Source organism: Pelodiscus sinensis, chromosome 2 (genome assembly GCF_049634645.1).
Source record: "Pelodiscus sinensis isolate JC-2024 chromosome 2, ASM4963464v1, whole genome shotgun sequence".
Classification (NCBI taxonomy): Eukaryota; Metazoa; Chordata; order Testudines; family Trionychidae; genus Pelodiscus; species Pelodiscus sinensis.
The window spans coordinates 106,359,286-106,386,921 of NC_134712.1; the positions used below are offsets into that span (position 1 = coordinate 106,359,286).

The 27,636-nt window shown below is 45.5% G+C and overlaps 1 long non-coding RNA gene across 1 annotated transcript in view; it reads right to left on the reverse strand.

The window, feature by feature from the left end:
- LOC112545567 (uncharacterized) overlaps window positions 1-27,636 on the reverse strand; it is a 528,724-nt gene that overhangs the window by 119,481 nt on the left and 381,607 nt on the right. The gene's annotated exons all lie outside the window — the stretch shown is intronic.

Consider the following 27,636-nt stretch of genomic DNA (forward strand, 5'->3'; position numbering starts at 1 on the left):
CTTATACTTCTAATAGGCAGAGTACACCCATGCTGCATTACAGTATGCCCCAGCAACAGATCATTAAATCACCTGACTACCAGCACTAATTCCATCACTTACAGATGCAAACATTCTAATTTACAACTGACTAACCTAGGTGAGGGTTTGCAGCAGTATAAGATTTGTCATCTCCTTGTTAGAAATAGCATGCCATGCACCCCCACAATCCCTCCACACACATTATACATTATATTAAAAAATAATGCAATATTAATCAATTATATTAAAGCAATCACAATCGGGAGAAGAAGGCCTGAGTAACACCTAAAAACCAGGGAGCTAAATTTTCTGCTGGCATAAATCCATAGGGGTCAATGTTATTCCAAGAGAGGATTTGGCTAAGGATCTCCAAACAGCAAAAGCAACAGTTCTTTACCTAAGTGAAAGCACAGCTATCTCGCTTATACACACCATTATTCCAGCTTCAGACCCTTCCTCTAGGTGAGCCCAAGTCCTCTCAAGAATTCACGACAACCCTAAATATCGGTGTTAATCTCTGATTCCTCAATCGATCAAATTAACGGGGCCAGCAAAGGAAATGGCATGCAACCAGAAAATAATTCAGTGAAAGAGAGTGTAGTCTCATTATTATATATGTAGCCCTTCTGCCGGATAGGCCTGGCAGGAACCAGGGCTGGGTTCAATATCTTGGGGTCAATCTCACAAAGAACCGGCTCGAGCCCCCACCCAGTGATCTGGGAAATTCACGCACCCCTGGGCGCCTCTGAGAGGCAATGCTTCCCCACTCGCAAGCACTGAGTCTGAGTGTAGGAAAAGAACATTTAATGAAACAGAGGAAGAATTGATACGGCATTAGCTTGGGGGAAAACACCACAAACAGAGTTCATAACCCAAACATGAGCCCCCACCCCGGCCAAGATTCGCTCGAAGTCCACCGACTCCCCAAAAGTCTCTGTCCCCACAAGTCTCTGTGCCACCCAGAGTCCCAAAGTTCACCCACAGGGTTTCACCTCCCAACCTGGGTAGAAATGGGGGTGGGGAGATAGGTAGGGGGCACCTTATACGAAACTCCGCTACGCTTCACCAGCTGTCTCGTCCCACACCTCTGGACGCTCCGCTGGGCACCTGTCGCCGCTTCTCGCCTGCTGCCGCTCCACGCCACGCCACTGGTCGCCGCTCCTCACCTGCCACCGCTCCATGCCACGCCGCTAATGGCCGCTCCTCGCCTGCCGCCGCTCCACGCCACGCTGCTAATGGCCCTCCTCGCCTGCCGCCGCTCCACGCCACGCCGCTGATGGCCGCTCCTCACCTGCCGCCGCTCCACGCCATGCCGCTAGTCGCCGCTCCTTGCCTGCTGCCACTCTACTGGCTGCAGTAGGTCTGGCTTTCAGCTTAGTGATTTCAACTCTCAGCCAAACCAGTGATTTCAGCTCTCAAATGAATCCAGCTTTCACTGGACTAGCAAACAAAAAGACTCCTCAGGGAGTCTGCTTTAGGTCTGTCCTTAAAACAAAGGGGGAAAGGTGCAGGCTGGGCCAGTCTTATAGCTCACACCTGGTAGGTGTGAAGCAGGCTGACTCAAGTCCTTTAACCCTTTCCCCCAGCTCTGACGACTCAACTCTGGAAGGGGGGAGGCTTGTTCTTCCGAGACCTCTTACCATGATGGTGGTGTCTCTCCTGCAAGCACTGGTGGCATGTTTGACAGTTCCCACATTTAGGGGTAGCATGATTAGTGACCCCCACAACAGTCCCAAATTATATACAATTCTCCACATTCCATTCCAACACTGACCCTCCATCAGCCCTGGCTGAATGGGATTTACATAGCCACACCTTGGATTCTCTCCTGAGCAGTATTTACATGTCAACAGTTAACAGTTAACAACCTTGTAGAGCTAAACAACTGTAGTGGGCACACCCACCCCTCCTTTCAGCTGGCTGACAGCAAGCAGCAGTTCAGCCCCTGCTTACATCCTCCCCCCAGTCAAAAATTTGCCGTCCCGGCAAAATATGTTCCTGATTATACCAGCAACGTGAGTTCTCTTCAAAGGGTCTAAGGAACCCCACTATGGCCTCTACCAGCCTGTGTGCCAGGTGTATCACATCCTCACTAACCACTCCTGGTGCATTGTAAGTTAGCCTGTTCACTGGTTTTATAACCCTGTCACGTACTTTAAGAAGTCTCTCTTCATGCTCTTCCAAGGTCCTTCCAAATACAATCAGATCATCCAAATAGACCAAGACTTGCAGTAAGTTCATATCCCCTACAACTTTCTCCATGAGGCGCTGGAATGTGGCGGGGGCCCCAGAGATCCCTTGAGGCATGCGTTCAAACTGATAAAACCCCAATGGGCAGATGAAGGCGGTCTTCTCCTTGTCCTCTGCTCCCAAGGGGATCTGGTAGTATCCACTTCGAAGATCCAATACTGAGAACCACTGGCTTCCCAATAAACAATCTAATGCATCTTCTACTCGGGGCATTGTGTACTGGTCAACCACAGTACGGCGGTTCAGGGTGCGGTAGTCAATACACATCCGAATTTTCCCATTCTTTTTTCGGACTACCACAATGGGTGAAGCATAGGGGCTGTGGGACTCGGAAATGATGCCAGTTGCAGCCAGTTCCTGAAGGTGATGTCGCACATCATCCATCTCTGAAAGTGCAATTTTTCTAGATCTCTCCCTGAAAGGTCGGGGATCATGTAGTCTGATGTTATGCTCAACCCCTTTGGCACACCCCACATCCCACTCATGCAGTGAGAATACCTTGGGTCTTTCAGAGAGCTTCTTCCTCAGGCGATCCTTCCACTCTTCGTCCAAGGGTGAATCTCCAAAGTCAAACCTTGATGGATCTATAGTCTGAACGTGCGGTTCACACTGGGGACTCACAATCGATTCAGTCTCGAAAAGATCTGCTATCTTTTGCCCTTGATTCACAATAATATCACGACTTGTTTCATTCGCAATCAGTACTGTGACTGTGTCCTGGGATGCTGCTGGTAAAGTTATAACTCCACAGGGGACCAGGACCCCATCAGGAAGCTCTCCCTCAGTTGGTTGTTCTACCATGGCGAACACTCGTTTATTGCCTTTCAGCCAGGTGCTCATGACGAGCACTTCCTGCTCTGTCCTTGCAGGCACTACTAAAGGGTTTGCGCCTGCATACCTTAGAGTACCCATTGGTAGCTCAGACATCTCCTGTTTAGCATCTTCAATCTTCCTATAGGCTTCAGCACAAAGGGTATGGATCATCAGGGTATCCAGATATTGGTCCCCAGCCCGTCGTCTGCAGTATTCTGCGAGCACCTTGAAGAGACTGGAGTTGGTCCCTATCAGTACTGACACATCAGGGACCCCTTTAGGGTCAGGGCATATCAAGGCTACTGTGTCCACCTCTTCTCTTACCCCTGCCACCTCCTCAGGGAATTCCAAATGCACTATGACATACCCTTTGTAGGGATATTCGTTCATGCTGAGACCACACAGGCCAAGGCCAGTCAATGGCTGGATAGGCAGGTGCCTGAGCACCTGTTGGTAGAATGACTGGAATATAATTGTCACCTGAGATCCGGTATCAAGCACTGCTTTGCACTCCACCCCTTCAATCCTTACAGTGACCTCTGCTCGAGGCCCTATCAGTCCTGAAGGGATCCTAGCTGAGTGGTCTTTTCTGGGGAATCCGTCAAATCCTGGGGGCCTGGGTGGTCCCTGTCCCCCGACCGTCTCATGACTGATTCTCAGCTTTCCATAAACTAAACTGGGGTTTTCCTCATTTGGGCAATGTGCAGCCCTGTGCCCATCTTGACCACACCGGTAGCAGAAGAATGAACCTCTCCTCTTTTGGCTGGGTGGGATGGCAGCTCCAGGCGCTGACTTATCCATCAACACAGCCTGAGGTTCCTCATCCCTGCAAATCCGCGCTTGGTCAATGGCTCTCTGCAACTCAGCAATCCGTTCTGTCAGGACCTGAACTTGCTGGGCAATGTCTCCTCTGGTGTTCACCATGAGCACACCGGCTGTTTGTCGGGGTGCAGCGCTGGTTGGCTTAGGCCTCTGGGCCTCCCAAAGCCCACTGGTAGCCTGCCTTTCTTCCTCCTCTCTGACCTCCTTTATCAGTTGGGAGTACGCAGGGGGGTGTTCCAGTCGTTCTCTTAGCCGGAGGTGTAGTAGAATCGGGCTGTAATATGGAGTTCCTCTTACAATTTGAGCCAATCTGGTCTGGTCCATCTGCTCAGCAGTCACGGCTCCCCTAATGACAGCTCTCTGCAGCAACTTCTCCAACCTCTGTACATAGGCTGAGAGCTTCTCTCCTCGGTGCTGCTTAGCATTGAGAAAGTTACAAAAACTGTCTTCAGGACCCTCCATGCTCCCAAAGGTGTGTGTGAGGGCCTCTAGGCAGTCCTTTACACTGACCTCAGGGTTAGTGAGCTTCAAGGTGCGAATCACATCTAAAGCTGGGCCCCGGAGACTGTCTACTAAACATCTTCGTTTTTCTCTGTCTGGCACAGCCCAATGCTCTAGCATTTCAGTGGTGTGTTCCAGCCAGGGTTCAAACTCCTCTTCCCCAGGGAATAATCTTAACTTACAATAGGAACTTGCCATAGCATGGGATAGCACACATTTCTCCAAGATTTGCCCCAGGGCTTTTGCCCAATCATCTGCTGAGGTTGCTGCCTCTGAGCTAGAGGCTTCTGGGCCAGGGCCCAACAAACCTGACAGACAAGCCATGATACAAACAGTAATGCCCTCAAATACAAATCACAATTATTTCCCACAACAGCAACTCACTCAACATGTGCTTGCGAGGGGTACTGACCCAGTAAATCCCGGACGAGCCCCCAAAATGTAGCCCTTCTGCCGGATAGGCCTGGCAGGAACCAGGGCTGGGTTCAATATCTTGGGGTCAATCTCACAAAGAACCGGCTCGAGCCCCCACCCAGTGATCTGGGAAATTCACGCACCCCTGGGCGCCTCTGAGAGGCAATGCTTCCCCACTCGCAAGCACTGAGTCTGAGTGTAGGAAAAGAACATTTAATGAAACAGAGGAAGAATTGATACGGCATTAGCTTGGGGGAAAACACCACAAACAGAGTTCATAACCCAAACATGAGCCCCCACCCCGGCCAAGATTCGCTCGAAGTCCACCGACTCCCCAAAAGTCTCTGTCCCCACAAGTCTCTGTGCCACCCAGAGTCCCAAAGTTCACCCACAGGGTTTCACCTCCCAACCTGGGTAGAAATGGGGGTGGGGAGATAGGTAGGGGGCACCTTATACGAAACTCCGCTACGCTTCACCAGCTGTCTCGTCCCACACCTCTGGACGCTCCGCTGGGCACCTGTCGCCGCTTCTCGCCTGCTGCCGCTCCACGCCACGCCACTGGTCGCCGCTCCTCACCTGCCACCGCTCCATGCCACGCCGCTAATGGCCGCTCCTCGCCTGCCGCCGCTCCACGCCACGCTGCTAATGGCCCTCCTCGCCTGCCGCCGCTCCACGCCACGCCGCTGATGGCCGCTCCTCACCTGCCGCCGCTCCACGCCATGCCGCTAGTCGCCGCTCCTTGCCTGCTGCCACTCTACTGGCTGCAGTAGGTCTGGCTTTCAGCTTAGTGATTTCAACTCTCAGCCAAACCAGTGATTTCAGCTCTCAAATGAATCCAGCTTTCACTGGACTAGCAAACAAAAAGACTCCTCAGGGAGTCTGCTTTAGGTCTGTCCTTAAAACAAAGGGGGAAAGGTGCAGGCTGGGCCAGTCTTATAGCTCACACCTGGTAGGTGTGAAGCAGGCTGACTCAAGTCCTTTAACCCTTTCCCCCAGCTCTGTTGACTCAACTCTGGAAGGGGGGAGGCTTGTTCTTCCGAGACCTCTTACCATGATGGTGGTGTCTCTCCTGCAAGCACTGGTGGCATGTTTGACAGTTCCCACATTTAGGGGTAGCATGATTAGTGACCCCCACAACAGTCCCAAATTATATACAATTCTCCACATTCCATTCCAACACTGACCCTCCATCAGCCCTGGCTGAATGGGATTTACATAGCCACACCTTGGATTCTCTCCTGAGCAGTATTTACATGTCAACAGTTAACAGTTAACAACCTTGTAGAGCTAAACAACTGTAGTGGGCACACCCACCCCTCCTTTCAGCTGGCTGACAGCAAGCAGCAGTTCAGCCCCTGCTTACATATATACAAAAACACTGACATTACAGGGCCATACAACCTTTCCATCTGTCACTATTATATGAATAGCTGAAAGGGAATGGTATGGATTAATGGATATCTTCCACATTTGCTTATTTCCAGAACAATCACATTTTCCATTAGAATCTAATCCTTCACAAAAAGTGTAATAAAAATAATTTCCATGTTCCAAATTGCATTACACAATCTATACAATGAAGGATTTTTGCATGCATCTGCTTTTTCTCATGGGTAATAAATCTATTGTTTTTCTGTTATATTGCATTTTGGAGAGTTCTGGTTTTGTTCAGGTGTTTGGGGCTGTGCTGAGTATAGCATAACTGTTTTATGGGTTGGAACTGTTGTCGTTAATGGATGTGACCATTAAAAACATGCCTGTTTTGTGCAGCACCCCCTTACACTGTGCTTTGCTAATTTAAGATGATAAAAAGCAGTAAGGTATAATTTTCAATGCATGGACCTGAGAGCCAGGAGAGCGTCTATTCCCTACTCTGCCAACAACTAGCCATGTGACCATAACAAAGTTACTTAACCTTTCCAGGGTAGACTGAGTGGGTGAGAAGAAGGGGCCTCAAACCAAGGGTCTTATAGCTCCTTCTACTTACTCACTCACAGTCTGTTGCATGTAACTCATGCCAGGGCCTGTCACAGCTCAGCCCCTGAGCTCAGGCAAGTGCAGGGTTTGCTTGTCTACACTGCAATCACAGCATAACTGCTGTTTGGGATAGGCATATCCCCCACACTAGCTTTAATCTAGCTAGTACGGCTAAAAATAGCAGTGAAAAGACAGCTTGGGCAGCAGCACAAACTGACAAAAGTGCGAACTATCTAGTGTTCCAGACTGGCTTGTGCAGCCCATGGTGGGATCCAGGCCGACTCATCTTCACTGCTACTTTCAGCCATGCTATCTAAATTAAAGATTGGGTACCCAAATTGTATTCACGCCTCTTATTGAAGTGCAACATGCACTGCGGCTATGGCTATGCTAGAGAAATTACAGTGGGACAGGGAGCAACAGAAGCTATGTTGGCAGGAGAAGCTCTCTCACTGACATGGTGCTGTGCACCCCAGTGCTTAGGTCGGTGTAACTTACGTCACTCAGTGGGGGGACTTATTCACACCCCTGAGCAACTTAAATTATACTGTCATAAGTAGTGGTTTAGACACAGCCTCATGGAAAAGAAGAATGGCTGTAGTCCCACCCCTCCACCTAACCTCCTTCTCCTCCATGGAACAGGCCAACTGTCACCCTGTGCAGAGTCGCTACGGGAAAACAGTTGTATTTGTGGTCAGCATGCTAATTATATTCCCAGACTTTTCAAAACAACTAGCGTGTTAATAATATTAGGAATTTACTGGTTCATGATCCAGAGCATTTTACTTTTGCTCTTACAATGTAATCAGAGGAGCAATTCTGAGGCCTGTTAATCAGAAGGGGCCTTGTAAAGTGTCATGCTGTCAATAGGCAGCGGTGTGTCAGTGGAGTACTGTCAATATACAACTTTACCAAATTGTATTCCAAATGTCAGCTTAAGCCAGCTAACACACTGAACAATATTTTAAGCACAGTTTGGATTTTTTCCTCATTAGTGGAAGTGAGATAAATAACTCATGGCTGTCAAAGCTCAGGGTATCATTTTAGAAGAACTGGGGGAGGAAGGGTGTGGCAAAGTTGTAAGTTTTTAGAACATTAGATGGGATTATACTGTACTAGAAGATGTTGCTTGGGTCCTTAACAAAATAGTTTTTATTTTTCTTTAATTGAATCATTGCTCAGAGCACACTGAGAGGCGCACCCACACCTCTCCAGGCAGCTGTACACACTGCCTGGAGTGCACCACATAGTGCTTTGGTGGCCTTTTAAAGGGTTCTGGGCACCTTTGAATCACCAGACCCCTGGGCAATTGCCCCCTTTTCCCCTCTGTTGGCAGGCCTGGCTGCCCACCAGAGAAGGCTTGTCTGTCTACCTGTGTGTTCTCTCCTGTGCCCAGCTCATTTTGACTGGATGTCCCCTCTCTCAGGGCTGGATTACCCAATAGGCAGACTAAGCACATGCTTAGGGCACCAGCAAAGCAGGGGCACAAAAAAAAAAGAGAGATTTTTTTGGGGGAGGGGGGGAATTTGATATTTCAAAAAAAGCATCAAAGTAATCATCATGGGAAAAATCAGAACTCCGCAGAACACTCTTTTTTTCAGCTGAAAAGAATAAAACCCCCTCAGAGAACAACAATGTGTCAGTACAGACTTGATTCACTTTCCCTATTGTGTATGGAAGTGGACGTGCTTCGTCGAGTCAGCTTCGATGAACTTATCCAGAATGTTGCAATCAGAACATCTAGAAAGAAGCTATTTTAATTTCAGCAGACATGTAAGTTTTGTGACATTTCGAAAAATAAAATTTTCTTTACAGTATACAGGCAGTCCCCGGGTTACATGGATCCGACTTACATCGGATCCCTACTTACAAATGGGGTGAGGTAACCCCGCACTAGCTGCTTCCCCCCAGCAGTCCAGGGAGACGCGAAGCTAGCGCCCCCCCTCAGCAGACCAGGGAGACGTGGAGCGGCTTTTCTCAGCAGACACCTCAGCTTGAGAATAAAGGACTGAGGGAAGTGAGGTGTGGGAGAATAAAACTGAGCTCTGGAGAAATGTTTGGCTAGAGTTTCCCCTGCAATATGTACCAGTTCCGACTTACATACAAATTCAACTTAAGAACAAACCTACAGTCCCTATCTTGTACGTAACCCGGGGACTGCCTGTAGTATTCTTTTTATTTTGAATTACATATGGGGGGCACCATAATCTTTTCAGTGCTGAGGGCCTCTAAAGGTCTTAATCCGGCCCTGCCTCTGGTCCTCTTCTGCCCTTCGCCCCGACCCTTCTGGGAGCACTGAGCCACCTCCCAGACCTTGCCCAGGGGCCCAGTTTGACTGTCAGCTCTCCTGTGTGCAGCAATGCAGCGGGAGGATTGCCAGAAGCAGAATAGTTCATTTTGAATGGTAATGTGTCCACATTTACATTGAGCATATTCACTTCTAAAGTGGATTGATTAATGCCGATTGAGAGGCAAAATAATACAAAGAAAAAGAAACCCTTGTGGATGCAGATGTTTATCCCTCCAAAATGAAAGTTAATTCAAAAATGTTTCAAGCACAAACAAGCCTTTAGACACTTTCACAAAAGGTCTTTGCACAGAAACACACCACTGATGATTCAGAGAATCAACCACCATGTGACTCAGCAGGTAGCCAGTTTTTGCTGTGGGCTGTAGTCTGCAGCACTCACTGCTCCCCATTTTTAAATGACACTTTGAACAGCTTGTTCCCACCCTCTGCTTATAACCAGAAAAGTACCATGACATCATGTATCATCTTTCAGAATATGGAACAGGACTAGTCATCATTATATCACATACAACTCCCCTCCTGTCTCTCGTATCTAGTAGCTACAGATACAGAGATCTGAACTGTGTATCTTAATTTACTGGATGAAGCCGCAAGTAATAAGATTAATATGACTGTCCTGACATATGGTGCATCATGTGTACATTTTTATATTATGACTATAATATTTAGTCATATTACTGAAGGTATGTCTACACTACAGCACTATTTCGAATTAACTTATTTCGAATTAATGCGAAATAAGCTAATTCGAAATAACACATCTAGACACAAAAACTAATTCAAAATAGCATTTTTCTAATTCGAAATAGTGCATCCACATTGAGTAGACCCCGAATCAAAGGTAAGGCTGGCCGGAACCAGTGCCAAAGGGGCATCAGGATCGGACTTAGTGTGTGGGGCTGCTGCCTCAGGCTAGCCGAGGGCTGTGCTTAAAGGGTCCCGACTCCCATCCCGGACAGACAGTTCTCAGGTTTTTCTGCTTGCTGGTCCACCTCGCTGAGGGACAGCAAAGCATTTGTGTCTCGGATGCTCTGGTTGCCCTCACTCGGGACACCACGGTACTCTGCAACATGGAACCAGACCTGCCCCATGGGACTCCGCTGCATCTCGTGGACACATTGCCAGCAGCAGCTATAGAGAAAGAAAAGAAGTGGTCAGTTGTCCCTGGGGACACAGTGGATGATGCCCAGCCCCAGTCCCCCCCCCCACCACCACTCCCCCTTGCACAGAGGCCATGGTCAGGATGTCTGGCTCTCTCCAGGACTGGGAGCTGCCCCAAGACCGCACCCATGCCCCTGTGCCGTCTATAGTGTGGCCGGGGCGGGGAGGAGATGTCCCCTGCCTCTGTGTAGAGGGGGCGTGTGAAGGGAGAGCATCCTGCTGGGTCCCACCCCAGGATCGGGAGCATGTCAGGTCTCTTCACACATGCATGTGCCTATTGGGCCACGGCCCCTGGGTGTCACGCAGCTGGAGCCACCTGCCCAAGGGTGGCACGGCATGTGCTCGCACGTGCACAGGTGGCTACGTGATCCATGGGAGGCGTGGCCCACGTGCACAGTCCCTGGTCTCCCTCTCCGCCTCCCCCCTGGGTAGGGGACAGTGCTGGCACTTACCTGGTATGGCCTCCCTGGACGAACCTGCCGATTCCGGTGCTGGGACAGCTGGCAGTGGCCCCTCTTGTGTGCCCAGGTCAGGGCTCTCCAGTCCTGGCTCGCTGCCTCCTGGGCTGGTGTGGACCACCCCGCCCCCCAGGAGTCGGTCAAGGGCGGGGAAGTAGGGACAGGTGTCAGCCTCTGCTGCGGCTCCACCCTTGGTGGCCCTGGCGTTTGCCTGCCGCAGCTCTTTCACCTTCAGGTGCACCTGCTCTTGGGTGTGCCTGTGGCCTTTCCTGGCCATGGTGGCCGCTATGCGGCCGTAGACGGCCACGTTCCTCCACCTAGTGCGGAGATCATGGAAGTTGGGGGCCTCCTCCCAAACCTCAATGAGGTCCATGATCTCCGCACTACTGCATGAGGGTGCACGCCGTCTACCGCCACTGGCTGGCCCCTGGGTGCTGGGGGACTGGGTGGGGGAGAGCTGGCTTGTACTGGCTGCCTGGCTCATCCTGGGGCCACTGGGTCAGGGGCAGAGACTGCTGACAGGCCTGGCTCTGGCAAGTGCCATCTGGCCAGAGTCTACCCCTTTAAGGGGCCTGGGGCTGGGGGAGAGGAGAGGAGTTTTCCTGGTTTGGCCCAGAGTGGGAAGGGCTGGAGGCCCCCTAATTCGAAATAAGTGTCTACACAGCACTTATTTCAAATTAGCTATTTCGAATTAGGTGTTATTCCTCGTAGAATGAGGTTTACCTAATTTGAAATAAGGGCTCCACTATTTCGAATTTATTTCTAAATAGCGGTTTGTATGTGTAGACAGCTATTAAAGTTAATTCAAAATAACATCTGTTTTTTCGAATTAACTCTGTAGTGTAGACATACCCTAAATTAGTAAGAAAAAGCTGTAATGAACCCTGTTGCCCTTATATAACATCTGTAATACCCTTTCTATAGATTTCTGTCACGTTTGTGAAACTGCCCACGCTCCCTCTGACGGCTAATTCAATACTAAGCAGTCTGGTTTACTTTGGCATCAAGGAGCCGAGAACAGTGGTTCTCAACCTTTCCAAACTGCTGTACCCCTTTCAGGAGTCTGATTCATCTTGCATACCCCCAAGCTAAGTTGTTTTTCTCACTTAAAATCTTGCTTGCAAAAATCAGACATAAAATTGCATTAGGACTGAAAAATTGCCAACTTTCTCACTTTTTATCATATAAATATACAATAAATCATTTGGAATATAAACATTGTATTTGCATTTCCGTACATAATATATAGGTGGGGAAACTATTTTGGATTGGGGGTTGCTGACCCACAGAAAGATCAGTCAGGGGGCCACGCACAAGTGAGAAGTAAAGCAAGAAGCCCCTGACTGAGAAGGAGAAAGACAGTCCCCACATTACCCTTGCACACCAGAGCCCACGGGGGCCCAGGCTAGTAGCTTTTGTGTGCACCAGCCCCACAGGTGTGTGGCGGGGGGCCACCGCAGGCTCCCCATTGCTGAGCCTTGGGGGCTGGATCCAGGCAAGCTGGGGGCCACATCCAGCCCCCAGGCCTGAGGTTCCCCACCCCTGATATATACAGCAGTATAAACAAGTCACAGTATGAAATTTGTAATCTGTACTGACTTTTCTAATGGTTCTTATGTAGCCTGTTGTAAAACTAGGCAATAACTAGACAGAGTTGATATTCCTGCTGAAAGAGTTGTGTGCCCCCAGGTACAAACATACTTCCGGCTAAGCACTGCTGCCTTAGAAACTCAGGAAAGTGACAGTAATACAGCAGACCTTGGGACTGATTCTTTTCTATTGCTATTGTGTTGCACTCTCTTCAGTGGGCCAGATTCTCAGCTGTCGTAAATCAGCATAACTTCACTGAAGTCACTGGATTTATATCAGCTCAAAACCCAGCTGACTATATTCAAGTACAGTATTAATATCTGGTTATGTCATAAATTCTAGTCAGTTATTTTTTTCTTAAACCAATCTAGTGTTATCTAATCCAGAACAGTTAACACACAGAAAAAGCTAAATTGGAGGGTAGGGAGGGGAGGAAGTTTACAGGTGTGATATGTACAACAAGAGCCAAGTCAGAAAAGTGTTAACCATTAAAATAGCCAAGTTAAACATGCCACAATTAAAGCAACAGCTTCCCTATAATCTCCCCAGGAGTTCCAAGAAATCTCAGGGGACCAAGTTAGCCCTAATTGTGTCTTGTTTAACTTGGCCAATTAAACAACAGACTCTTTTCTCAATTGGCTCTTTTTGCACATATCACACCTTGCTTACAGCTGACTCTTATTCACCTTTTGGCACCCATACAGCATATATTTTTATTAGACCTAGGGACATTTTTTTTAAAATCCCATTGGTCAATACTGATCACCTTCACATGAATAGTTTTTTAATGTCTGCTTCCCCCTTGCAACTGCAGTGACTAGCACATGGAGTTGTGATATCCTCATGCACAGACCATTTGAGGAGATGGCATTGACTGCTTTGGCAACAGGAGAGAGTCACACCTCTGAAAGGAGACAGCATCTGCAACAGTGGCTAGAACTGGCTCTGCGGCAGAAGGGAGATACTGGGAAGTGATGGGAAGAGAGACAAAACAGGCACTGCAGAGTGGCAAGGGCTAGCACCAAGGGGAGAAAGGCTAGAGCTTCAAGTTCCTCTGGAAGTGGGAGTGGGGGGGAGGCAATAAGGAAGGTGATACAGCTGTTTAGCCTGATAGATCAGCTGGAGCATTGAAAGGAGGGGATTTAAGGAAAAGTTTGTGTTTTAAATAATTGACGTTACATAAAAATCCCACTGATATCATTTTTCTCCTTGATTGTGGGGTGCTATTTTCAGACTTGCCCCTTGGATGATGAACTAAAGTCTCAGAAATTAGTTTTTCTTTCACTCAAAATTTTGCTACTGTTTCCCCCCTACCCCGCAACTAAAAATCACCCAGTAGATAAGGGGCAGAGCCACGAACAGAAAACAGCTCTTTTGTGTCCCACTCAATTGCTATCTCCACTGGATAATATTCCCATTTCAGGGCCCCTTTCTGCCACCAGAGCACTAGACACAGTGATATCCACACAGGGCCGCAATCAGAATGCAGTGCAGTCTGATGGAATAAGCCCGGAAATGGGACTCAGGGCAGCCTGAGTTTTCTCCCAGCTGTGCTCCAGACTTAGGGCCAACTCTACGCTACAAACTTACATCAGTATAATTTCATTACTGGGAGGTGAGAAAATCCACACCCTGAGTGACACAGTTATACCCACCTAGCCCCACTGTAGACAGCACTGTGTCAGTGGGAAGCCTTCTCTTGTAGACTTCACTATGCCAACGGATGGAAGTTTCTCTCATGGGCAAAGTAGTATGTTCACTAAAGTGCTACAGCAGCACCATTGCAGCTTTTAAGTGTAGACTTAGTGTTACTGACAAGCCACTTCGCATCTTTGTGTCAGTTCTCCGTCAGTACATGGGGATAATAATATTTCTTTAACTTGTAGGGGAATATTGGGATGAACATTTGTATCGAACTTTGAATAAATCAGATGTTATGCAACTTTTTTTGAGTTATTACTGGATAATAAAAGCAGACAAGTTAGTTTCGTTTTCAGTTCTCATGAACAGCTGAGAGCCCTCAACCCAATGCCCAGCACTGGTAGGATCAGAGCCACAATGAATTATGATGGATTAAGAAGCTCTCTCTTAGCAATGGCTTGCTCTCCATTTCCTAAAAAGCAGATAGAGTGATAGGCTTGTTTGTGAGAATATTTAGAAAATGTTTTGATCCCTATTTGTTAAAATCTCCCTTTGTATTAAAGTGCTAAAGAGTTCAAATGCCAAACAGAACAAGATGTATATAATTTAAGTCACCTTGATCTATCGATCCTTCTACCCTCATATAGTTTGCACTGATTACAACACATCTTTCATTCTTCTTATATCCTAGCCTTCCTTCTCTATGTACAGCCATGCCTTTTTGCAATAAAAGCTTCCCATCCCTTTGGAGGTCGGCTGAGTGGTCATTTCAGTTCTTGTGGGTGACAGCTGTAATCTGTTGATTGTCAGTGAGACTTACATTTTACAGTATCTGCTTTCAGCAACAACGTCCTGCATTCTACTCTGCTGTCTGGTTACTTCACTGGAGATTTAATTGTGGACTGAAATTCCTAGAGTTTTCTTTCCATTGCCCTCTCCATGACAGACAGTTGTTGCTCCTCTATCTTTGTGACTGCTTTACTAAATTGCTGTCTTACTAAATTGCCAGCAATGCTGTTGAACTGAATAGATTGGCACGTGTTGCCTTTTTTCCCCCATTGGAGGACATTTTGATAGAATTAAATGCATGCATGCCAAACCAGATCTGCACAATCCTACCTCAATGCCTCAAAGCAATGCAGAGATGACCCAGGCTTCTCTGGCAGCGATGGAAGCAGAATGTATTCTCCAGTAGGTCCTACCATGCTATGAAGGTATAAGACTGCCAACCAAGGGAAGGGACAGTTATCCTCCAGTTTGAGGTTGGGTAATAACTAAATTGAGAAGGTATACATGTCACTGATAGCATAGACCAGTGGTGCTCAACTTTTCATTTTTGTTGAGCAAAAAAATAATCCTCATCCAGGAAAAAAAAATGTGCCGAATTTGCATATCTTCTTTCGGAAGCTGCGTGTTGTCTAGATGTGCCCTGTGTAACCACTTGATCAACAATCTAATGGAGGAGAAGATAGGGACATCCTTGTTCATGGCACAATATGACAAAGAAAGGAGATGGAAGCAAAAATGGAGAGATGGAAGCACCATCATGCTGAGAAAAGAAGGTATGAGAACTGTTGGAGGATTTTATCATCATCAAGGAATGGTCTTCAAAAATTATGTCCTGCAAGTTCAAGTCATCACACTTTGCAGTGCTGCACCTTCAATCAAACAAGACTAGCATCCTCAAGATTATCCAGATCGTTGCTTCTACAAGTGCAAGATGAAAGAATTCTATCAGGAACATGAAGAAACTCTTGCTCAAAAATCCACATATATGCTTGAAATAGGAGACTTCAACACCAAGGTTGAAGAAGAGGGAAAGAAAGCTAAAAATTCATTTGAAGGTATGGCATCAGCACATAGAATTCACAAGGAGAGCGACTGGTGACATTGACTGAGGCAAAAGAAATATTCATCGGTAACACCTGGTTTAAGAAAAAGGCCATAAAAATGTAAACAAGAACAAGAATGAGATCAACTCTATTCTGGTCGATAGTTGGTGCACTGTACAATACATCTCAGTAATGCCGTCATTCAAATAGTTTAAATAACCAAAAATTAAATACTCTCTAACACAATGCTAAGTAAAATAATAATGTGTACTTCTATATTTCCTAAAGAAATATATATTTTGGGGGGCGAGGGGGTTCACCAGGTACTTCCATTACACATAATTTTCAATTTTTTTCTTAGCATACAAGCATTGTTCAATTTTTTGAAGAAATGCAGCATTGATAGTTTTGTGACACAGTTGTTTTTTGGGGAAGCTGTATCAAGCAGCTGGAGCGTTTGCTCTATGCCTTAACCTAACTAGAGTCAGTCCTTTGGGATGAACCAGTCCTTAGAAACCAAGCTCTGGTGTTCTGGCAAAGGATATTTTGAATGAGAGAACTGCCTATCGGCTGTTTGACCATCTCTGCACAATCAACATTAAATAAGTACTCAGACTCCCAAGTCACTGAATAACTCTTCAACAAAAACTGACTTGCAAGCCCTCCATATCGGCTATTTAGGGTTGCCAACTCCATTTGCATCTATTTCCAGGATGTTTCATCTCCTGATATAATGGCATTGATGACTGACCTATTATTCTCTAAATCTCATTCACTACAGAGCCATTATTTTGCCTTAGGTGGAAATAATGAGAATCAGATGAATCACCATTTCACATTTTAAGCACATTGCACAAGTAAATAATATTGCAAAATCTCCACTTGTAATGTGAATCTTATCTTTAAATAGCAAGTACAGGTTTAGGTTACTTTGCTTGTTAATTCACGTTTAAATGTCTGTGTGTCTGTTTGTAATTAATTCCATTATTTGAAAATACAGAAAATAAAATAGCATACTATTAGAAAAGGACAGATACAGCAAAAGCTCGTTGATTAGACTTATTGAGTGGAAAATGCTGGACAACACAAAATGCATTCTGCTGTAAAATCACTGACTTTGCAAAGCCATTTTTAGTGTCAAGGGTCTTTACACATTCATCATTGTAATAACAAAAGTACTGTTTTCCTTTTTATGATACCTTTGGAGCCGCTATGCTTTGAAGAGCCCTTCTAGTGTGTGGTGTTTTGTTTTGTTTTTTAAGTTCAAGGCAGTTGCTGTGTAGCATTTACTAAAGGGACAACACTAAGGTGCCTGTGCGTGCATGTATATCAGTTATGATTCAAAGACTTTACATCATGGCAAAGTTGCAGCCACATAACGTAAAAGGATGCATGCACAGTGTGCAACTGGTGGGCAGGCAAATGCACATTACCATGGCAGTTTAAATACTGGCTGGAGGGACTACTGTATAAATTGGATTCAACATTCAATATTCATTTTCAGCATGCCCAATAATTTATCTCCCAAGCTGCTCTCAGCACACTCCTGGAAATTTATATTTAATTCCTGGAGACTCAAGGGCAATCTTGGAGGGTTGGCAACCCTGCTGCTACTACCTGCAGTGAGGTGATATATCTATTTATCCATCTATACTAAAAATGGGATGAACTGAGGCACAGAGACTTTTCCAAAGTCATGCAATGAATCAGCTGCAGAGTAAAGGCAATGTGAGGAATAGAAACCAGGAGATTCTCTAACAAATAACAAAAGTATCTTATTCCCATCTCAGCTGTTAACACCTACATATTCTAATAATAAATTACTCATTTTTTGAGTGAGAGCTCCAACTATGATTTATAATCACAGTTCCAGTAAATATAAAAGAGCTGCCAAATCTGCCTATATAATTGGCAATGATCCCATATTTTGTAATCAGATGTTTTAGAAAAAAAATAGAGGTCTCTTTTTTTATGCCTTGCTAATGTGGCATATTAGCAAAATGCTCTATTTTGAATTCTGCTGGAAGAGCAAGCATTTCAGACTCACATGTCTAACTAACCGTAATTAATATCAATGAAGAATTAAAGGAGATTTATAGAGAAAAAATATGTACACATCTGGAATTAAACAACAATTTGGCCTTATTACAATAGGCTTTTGCTTACTACTAATTTTATTCTTGGTTGCAAAGGTCAGCATTTGTTTGAACAAAGACGAAAAAGTAGCTGTTAACATAGTGCAAACGAGAGCGCAAATTGGAAGGACAATTATGTTAATGAGTATTTGAATGTTGCATAGTACCCAAATGCAATGAAAAAATACTATTGAAGACCTAATGATTATTTGGCAAGCAAATTAAGGCCCTGGTTCTGCAATCTGCTTTGCATTGTAGGGTTGTTTGCAGGATTGGGGCCTATGTAAGAACACTTTTTATACAGAATGTCATGCGCCTCACCCTGCCCTACCTGGACAAAACCAGGTCATTTCTATAAATCAAAGTTCTCTGAAAATCCTTTTCAAGTACCCAGTATTAAGCCAATGAAGCTTGAGTGTCCTACTTTCCCACTACCAAGTGCTTGGTCTCATAAGAGGAGAGAGAAGTTTTGTCCCCATGACAGTGAATTAAAGAGCCAAAAAAATTTTCTTCTGGGATCTATCCTTTAGAATAAAAAACTCCTAAATGGGACATGCAGCAGTAAGATGAACTATAAAGAGCTACTACACATAGGAAGCCATTTGCCATGTACAGCAGCAGATGTTATTGTTCCTACAAGAACTAGGAACTCTTTTACATGTTCTTGAGTTCTGTCCACTGACACAGTCTATATCTATGAAAACAATTAATAGAGATATAGATATAGATGTAGATATAGTTATAGACATTCTCATAACTAGGAGCAGCTCAGTCCTCTAGATTTCAGTGGTGCATGACAAGGAAAGTGGCTATCAATAAAGAAAATATGAAAGATCAATTTGCAGATAATGGATTAAATTCACAAAGCTGGTGAAGGAAAAAATTATGCAGATGTTAAAAGTTGCCCTAGGCACCTCTGTTACATAATACAATCAAAACAAACTAAAACAGTAAAAAAAACAACCACCCACCCCTCGTCAGCCTCCATAAAACAAAGGAGGGAGAAGGGCACAAGGAAAAATCTGTGATAACATCAGTCCAATTTATATTAAACACATAAGAGAGAATAGCAATGTCTATATCAGCTAAAATAGAGAAACAAGTCTCAAATATCTGGTCTATCTGGCTGCAGTGGAGTGTGCCCAAAATACTTACCTGATACAGAACAGGAAACCCAAACTCTCCGGTACCCAATAAAGGTAGGTTTACATTATATACACCTCAGATACAGGCTTTGAGCAAGGGTGCAGCTCTGTGGGCGGAATGCTATAATGCAGGGCTATTCAACATGCGACCCGCAGCCTGCTTGTTTGCGGCCCGCGGTGCAGTTTGAGTTTACACAAGGCTAACATGCGGCCCGCAGATGGGAGCCAAAACAAAAAAATAGTCAATATAATGGTCTTCTGTTGATATGTGTTTTAGTAGTTAAATTCCTGAACTGTCATTGCTCATTGCAAGTGCTGTCACATGGGTGGAAATCGGGTAGTTATTGCATTTTATTAATATCAGCAGAAATTATTTAAATGGGTCCTGTGTGTTGTGTAGTTTTGCCTTAATCTTTGTATTCATGCCCACCAGTGTGAAAAAAGCTATTTGTATATATTTGCATATATATTTGCATGTATAAGCAACCACACTTAAGTTGCAGCCCTCGGCATGTGCTGTGAGTATCATTGAGTGGCCCCCAGAGCTTCCAAAGTTGAGTAGCCCTGGTATAATGGAAACTGGTGGAAGCTTTAGCTTAATCAAAAGCCAAACATGTGAAAGGTCCCTTGGATTTGGTGTGTCTCAATCTGGGCGCACAAAAATTGAGGCATGCCAAAATCAGAGCACTTATGAAAATTCAGATAATGATGTTTTGGAAGCCATTTAAGTTCATTTAGGGCACGTCTACACCTCAAGCTGGACATGTAAAATTCCAGCTGGAGGAGTTAATCTCATGCTAGTTCTGATGGAAGTAACACACTAAAAATAGAGTATAGTTGTGATGGTGTGATGAATGGTAGGGACTAGCCATCCTGAGTACATCCCAAGTTGAGATACTATTGAGTGTGTAATCAGGGCAACTAATCTCTTCTGCCACGTGGACCATTGAAACCATCCTCTATTTTTTAGCACACTAACATGATCAGAGCTACTACAGGTAAGACTGCGTCTAGACAGCATCCAAGGAACGCATCCGCTTTTCCGAAAAAAATGTCGGGAAAGCAGACACTTTTTTCGGCATCCCTGTAAACCTTGTTTTCCAAGGAAGAGAGGATGCTTCGAAAGAGGGTTTTTTTCTGAAATTTGGCCCTATGTAGACAGGCCAAATTTCAGAAAAGCCTCTTTTGGAAGTAAATTGGAAAAAGATACACAATTTGCGTACTGCACATTGCATTTCTTTTTCCAATTTATCATTGTAGTCTAGACATAGCCTAAGTCCCTGAGTGCTGGAATTTACAGCACCAGCTCAAAGTGTAGATGTTCCCTCAGATTCTGACCAAACTGGGATCAGAATCATAGAAGCCACATTGAAACACAAGGGCAACTTCTGTAGGCATTAACTGTACTAACTTCAATCTAACCAGCTTAGGTACCAGAGAAGCAACGCTGTTCCAGCACATGCTTCAACACAGGTGGTCCAAGGCTGTCGGCACCTCTGGGAAATTACTCACATGGATGAAGCATGCAGTGGCACTCAAACTAGTTAGAGTAAAGTTAGCTCAAGTACGTCTACAGATGCTGTAACCACCCCTGTCATTGCAGCATCGACACATCTAGCTTTACCTTCTAGTACAGATGCAACTGAACTGTATTTTAACCCTGTTCCAAAGTGTAGCAAAATTTGAATTCAAGTCTTGAAGAGAGAATAGGACAAAGCTAACAATGCCATGTGGAAGCAAGTCACTCTGGGATATAAGTGAGAGCTCTAATTCAATACTAACTAAGCTTTGTACCCACCGAGCCATGCATTCCTTCGCATTCCTGCAGATGAGTTTATTTGTATGCTTAGTTTACATGTTTCTATTTCTGTCAAATTGCCAATAAAATGTTCTTGTTTTTGCAACACGCTCAATTGGGAACGGATTGGTTAGAGGGGACAGTCTCTGACACCTGCTTAGGGGAGAGAAACAGAACTCTGAGCTGTAGGAGGCAGAGACAGGAGCAGCTAAAAGCTTGGATTCCGGGTCTGAAATGTTGAAGTCCCTGACTGCACTGCAGGGATAACACATGCATGTTTACGCCCACCCGCTGCAGCCTACACAGGGCTGCTTTCCGTGTCCTCCCCAAATTCCTCCCACACATTCTTTGCATCTTCCTGGGCTGTCACAGTCCCACCATTTGCTGCCCCCTCTCCCCTTTTCACAGCTTACAAAATGATAGTGGGAGTTAAATACAGCTACGAAGTCTCCTTCACGAGACTACCCTTTTCACCAAGTGTTTTCTGTGTGGTGTTAATTGGTATTTAATAAAAACACACACTCTGAAAGATAATCAATCTTTATTTGTCTCTTACACATGGTGGTTGCTGCCAGAGTTAATATACAGTGGCAACTGGAACATTTGCGGGCTACAAATCACAGTCAGGAAGCAATCCTCAAAATTTTCATGCAAGGTGGCAAGTTAACAAAACATGCCAGAGTGATTTATAGAAAGACATATTAATGGTGCTCATTGTCAAAATGGTGCTTCAAATCCTTCCTGATTTAATCCCCTACCCCTGTTGTGCGCTGGGTACCTGTCTACTCAAAATCAGCTGCCAGATGATCCACCTCCCATGCTCCACTCCAACTTCTTACCTTTAGCCTCACAAATATATGCTATAACCATGGGAGTATTTTCCTCAGTTAGGACTAACCTGCCATAAAAGCAGTGCCAACATGCTTGTAATCTGCCACAGGCACATTTTACAGTCATTCTGTGCCTGCTCAGCCTATTGTTGAAGTGCTTCTTGCTGCTACCCACGTTTCTCGGGTAGGGCTTCATGAGCCATGGGAGTAGGGGCACGTTGGTCTCCCAGCATCACTATAGGCATTTCAATATTCCCCCACAGGAATCTTCTGGTCCGTAAGAAAATCCCTGCTGGCTGCTTTCTGTACAGGCTAGTGTTCCTGAAGATGTAGTCGTCATGCATCTTCCCTGAGCACCCTACTTTCATGTCAGTGAAACAACCACGGTGAACTACAACCACCTGCAAAACCATAGAGAAATATCCCCTTTTATCGGAATACTCCATCACAAGATGGTCCGGGACAAAAATTGGAATGTGCACGCCATCTATTGCCCTGCCATAGGTAGGGAATCCCATTCCTGCAAAGCAATCCACTATTTCACACACGTTGCCAAGAGCCACAATCTTTCATAGCAAGATGCAATGAACAGCCCTGTATTAACGCAACCCAACAACGGACTTCCTGACTCCAAACTGTTTTGTGACTGACCAGTAGCAGTCTTGTGTTGTCAGCTTCCACTTCTTCTCCAAGAAGGCATCTCTCATTTTGGTGTCCTTGTGCTGCAGTGCTCAGGCCAGCTCCACATACACTTCCTGGAAGGTCACTTTTCACATCTGACATTTCTGAAGCCACTGCTCATCATCAAAACCCTGCATAACAATGTGATCCCACCATTCAATGCTTGTTTAACGAGCTCACCAGCTATTCCGTGAATGCCAAAAGTGATCTACTGTTGTTTCTTTCCATGGCAGACAACAGATCTGGCACCTCTAATTCCTGTTCAGATTGGGAGTTCATGATACACTGCATGACCAACCACAATGTGTTAGTAACAGTGGCCACAGTAGCAGAGAGCAGTGCGAGACCATCCTTTCACACAGAGGTGACAGGTGCATAGTAGAGAGGGTAAAATGCATTTGGACACCTTGGAATGATGGAACAGAAAAAATGGATCTTGGGATGTTGCGCCCTCCGCCGTGATGCAGAGATCGATTCTACCTTTTCCACATCTCCTAGCTGCAGAAGGTGGTGTGCAGCCCAGTGGGATAGCTACACACAGTGCACTGCTCTCACTGCCAGTGCTAGAGCAGTATTTCTTAAAGTGTTCCATGGAATCACTCTCAGAAACCCATTAACTGGCCTCCGCGGAGCCAATGGAAGCCGTGAGGCGCCGTGGCCATGGTGCCAGTAAATAAATAAACCGGGGCGGCCAGTTAATGTGCTTCTGAGAGTGATTCTGTGGAACACTTTGAGAAACACAGTGCTAGAGCACCAACTGGGGACATACTCTGCTGTCAGAAGGAGCACTGTGAACATGCAGAAGCGATGTCATTATAGTGTTTTTACTGTCGGTGTAGCTTGCTATAGTAAAGTCAAGACATTCATTTCTCAGCAGTTCTGTCCATGTAGCACAAAGAGTACAGCCTTTTCAGGTGATGTGCAAAGGGAAAAGGTAACCATGTCGCTGTGCTAAGTACCATGTATAAATCAGGATGCATAGGACTGTAAAGGTGTTTTAACTCACCTTTAAAATCACTTCTCTCTCTTCTCTGTGATATTATCATTAACTATTTGTATTCCTGAGAGGCCCCAGACAAGATCAAAACCATATTGTGCTAAGTTTTGTACAAAAAAACATTAGCAGCCATGATCTCTGCCCTGAATATCCTGCAGTCTAAAACCACCCAAGAAGGAAGAAAAGAGCAGAAAGAGGTAGAACAGAAACCAGAATGATGCTAGCCATGCATCTTATACATTCCATTTTTTTGTAGTAAGCCAACTGTCTCCAACTTCTGCTCAGCAAAGTTATGGCTAGTTTTATTATAATTTTCCTAAAGATTAACTATTACTCCAACTTAAATTGCAGTGGGACTTCTGATATATGTGATGTCTCAGTCACTGAACTAGGAAGGACCAAGAGGATTCTACAGAAGAATATGAAAATAAATAAATAAAATGGTTTTCCAAAAGCCAGTACAAATTTATTGCTATGCTCAATACTTTATCTGAAGCTCATCAGAAGAAGTGGGTTTTGCCCACGAAAGCTCACGATACTATATAATTGTTAGCCTCTAAGCTGCCACAGAACTACTTGTTTTTAAAGTTACAGACTAACACAACTACCCCTCTGAGACTCTCTCAGAGAGATTTGCAGCGTTGGATATTCATAATAGAAATCTAGGTTTAACTTCAGTTTTGCTCTGTAGTTCATCTTTGACAGTCGTTAGATGTCAACACATGAATCGTTCTTAGAGCTGAATCAGTACAAATGTCTCATAAGCAGAATGTAAGTCCCACATTAGGCTCATTGGGAAGCAACCATAGTATCAGTTGTGCAATTTTATGAAAGGGCAAGTCGGGCTACTTACAAAGTTTATATGAAATTATCAAGGAAGTAAACAAAAGGAAAGAGGGATGATAACATTCTCTTCAGATGTGCTTTCTTATAAAAGCTTATAGGAGACATCCTCAACATGTATTTATTTACTTATTTGGCTTAAAATATTTATACTTTTTCACAAGCAATTTAACAACAGATGAGATTCCCTTTTTAACATTTGCATGTCAGGCAGGCTTTAGCTTTATTTCCAGATGACAGGCTAGGTCTGGCCAGGGGCCAAATCAGAAGTAATGCAACATTGTTAGTGTTACTAAATTGTCCCAAGGAAAGTTTGAGTAGGTTTGTCTTTAAAGTATTAATTTCTAATAACTTGGCAACAAATCTTATTCGTGTCCTTGACTGCCTGCTCCCCTTGCTTCCTGTTAACCTCACTTGTTACAGGCTCCCTGTTGATTTACAACAGAACTTTGACATTTGATCTGTTACTTAATAAGGTCTTAGGCCCTTGCTCGTCTGAGAAAAAGGGGACTACAATTATGTGGACTAAAATAATATAGCTCTGTTAGAGTGGAGAGAGCAGAAACGCATTTCAAAGTCCAACAAGAAAAATGACACCATCAGAAGACTCTTTGTATTCAACAGGCATAAATCTCCTTTCTGTGATTCCTTATACCACTTCTAATTATTGGAAGCCCATGTATCATATGAACTTCAAAATGTTAGAACCAAAGCAAAGAAATACAGAAGAGGTGAGGAAGAAAAGGAGGGGCTTATCACAATAGTACGAAAGGAGCGCACATGCTGCGGGTCATTCCGCTGATCCTTTTAAAGCAGAGCGCTTATATTTAGTTATCCTTGTATAGCTGTTTCCGCCCTACATAAATCCTATAGTCCATGGTACAGCAAATCCTTTAGCTTTGTATTACAATTGCACCCATGTCCTTGAATAGTGAATCAGAAATGTGAAGTTAAAAAAAATGCACTCAAGAAAGAGAATCCAAAATGAAATAAATATTTCTCCACATCAGACTTACAATTCTCCCTGAAGCCCCAATGCAGAACATAAACCAACCTAAACTCTATATTCCCCAAATGAGAAGTGGGTAAACTCCATTTACTCATGTCTGCCCTTGACTACTATGTTTATGTCTCACTGAAATTAAGGGGAATAAATATGAGCTGAAGCACTTTCCTGAATGAGATGGTTATAAGCACACACTTAAGTGCATTGCTGCACTGGGACCTTAGGAATGTAATGGCTGAAAATATTTGTAGAAACTTTCCTAAGGGGCCAAATTCTGCTCTGATGGACAACCCATTGTCTTCAGTAGGATAGGAGGTATTTACAAGTATAGGCAGAATATAGTCCTTGGTTTTCATTTTGGGTTGTATTCTATTCACCTAATGAGTTATTTTTAAAGCAAGAATCAACATAATATCCAGGCAGTAATTCTTTCACTCCCTTTATGCTCTGTTACTTTCTTTTTTCCTCTGCATTCCCTATAATATATTAAAACAAGTGTGCCTCTCTGATTTAGCAGAGTTTTTTAATTGTGTCAACAAATAATGGCTAAAGAAGAATAGGATAAGTCTTTATTTAGACTTTCAAAATTCCTTTGACTTTAAACAAAAGTTCTTCCCAAAAGACTGTTAAGGAAAATAAGTCTTCAGGGTGGAGGGGAAAGAAATGTCATGGATTTCTTAAACACTGACCAAGAAACAAAAAACACAGAGTGCGAATAAATGTCCCATTTTCTACCTGGCAAATGTTAACAGAGGGGCTATGTCTACACTGCAGGGCTTTTCCAGGATACTGGAGGTATTCCAAAAAAGCACTGCTGCATCCAAGGAATGCATCTGCTTTTCAAAAAAAAAATCAGAAAAGCAGACGTGTTTTTTCGGCATCCCTGTATATCTCATTCTACAAGGAAAAAGGGATGTTCCGAAAGAGAGGTTTTTTCTGACATTTGGCCCCGTGTAGACAGGCCAAATGTCGGAAAAGCCTCTTTCGGAAGAAAAGTGGAAAAAGATACGCAAATTGCGGTTTGCAATTTGCGTATCTTTTTCCAACTTTTCCCTGCGGCGTAGACATAGCCTAGGTGACTAGGACCAGTTTAATCTAATAAACTAATCTATGATCTGGAAAGGGGGATGAACAGTGAGTTGGTAAAACTAGCAGACGACCACGTGTTATTTAGGTCTAATCAAAGGCTGGAGAAGATAATAAGGAACTTGATGGGGGCTGCCAAACTTGGGAAGGCCAACAGGAAACAGGGCTGGTCGTGGGGGGGGGGGGGGGTCAGGTGGAACGGGGCTGGCCGCGGGATATCGGGGGGGGTTCAGGGCTGGCCGGGAGGGCAGGAAGCACAGTGGGGATTTTGGGGCCGCAAGGGTGGCCAGAAGGAGGTGGGGCAGCAAGCAGAGCTGGCGGGGGGGCAGCTGCGCTGGTTGGGGAGATCAGGAAGAGGAATGGCCCACGAAGGTGGCCGGGAGGAAGGGGGAGCAGGAAGCACAGCTGCCGGGGGAGAGGAGTGCGGCGCAGCGGCGCAGGCCGGAAGGAAGAGGGGGCTGGAAGCAGAGCTGGTGAGAGTGGGGAGAGGTGCAGCAGTGCTGGCCAGGGAGACAAGGAAGAGGAACGGGCCAGCAGGAAGCAGAGCTGGGGGGTGGTGCAGAGGGTCTGGCCAGGGAAAATCAGGAGTGGAAGTGGGGGAGAACTGGATGGCCAGGAAGGGGGGGAGTGAGCAAATTGGCCGGCGGGGAACAGGACTGACCTGGCACTTGCTGCCTGTCCCGTGCAGGCTCCCGGCGATGCAGGAGCAAGGAGGAGGCTTCCCCTCCTCACACTCAACCGACTGAGGGCTCCTGCAGCAATTGCAGCCCCGCCTCCCAGCTGGGACTCCCAGCCGCTCCCCCCACAGATGACAGGCTTCCGTCCAGTGCGCAGCCGGAAAAATCAGAAAATACCGGACATTGCACATGTCCAGTATTTTCTGATATTTTTTTTTACCGGACAGAGCGTGCAAATACCGGACTGTCCAGTACAATGCCAGACACCAGGCAACCCTACCCACTCCTCCTCCCCCGCGGTGGCCCGGCTGAGCGCGCAACACTAAGCCAAGTTGCCACGGAGGGAGGGGAAGGGGGCAGGGTGGTGATGTACATGGCCAGGGGTGGGGCTATGTACATCACCGCCCCCCCTTCTCCTCTGCTGTGGCGCTCAGCTAAGTGCTGGCCCCTCAGCCGGGCCGCCGTGGGGGAGCATCAGCACAAGGGGCCATTTGGGCTCCCACGCGGTGGGAGGGGAAGGGGGGATTGGGCGGTGACGTACATGGCCTCGCCCCCTGGCCGTGTACATCAGCACCCCTCCCCTCTCCCTAGTGGTGGCCCGGCTGAGCAGGCAGCACTCAGCCGAGCGCCATGGCGGGAGAGGAAGG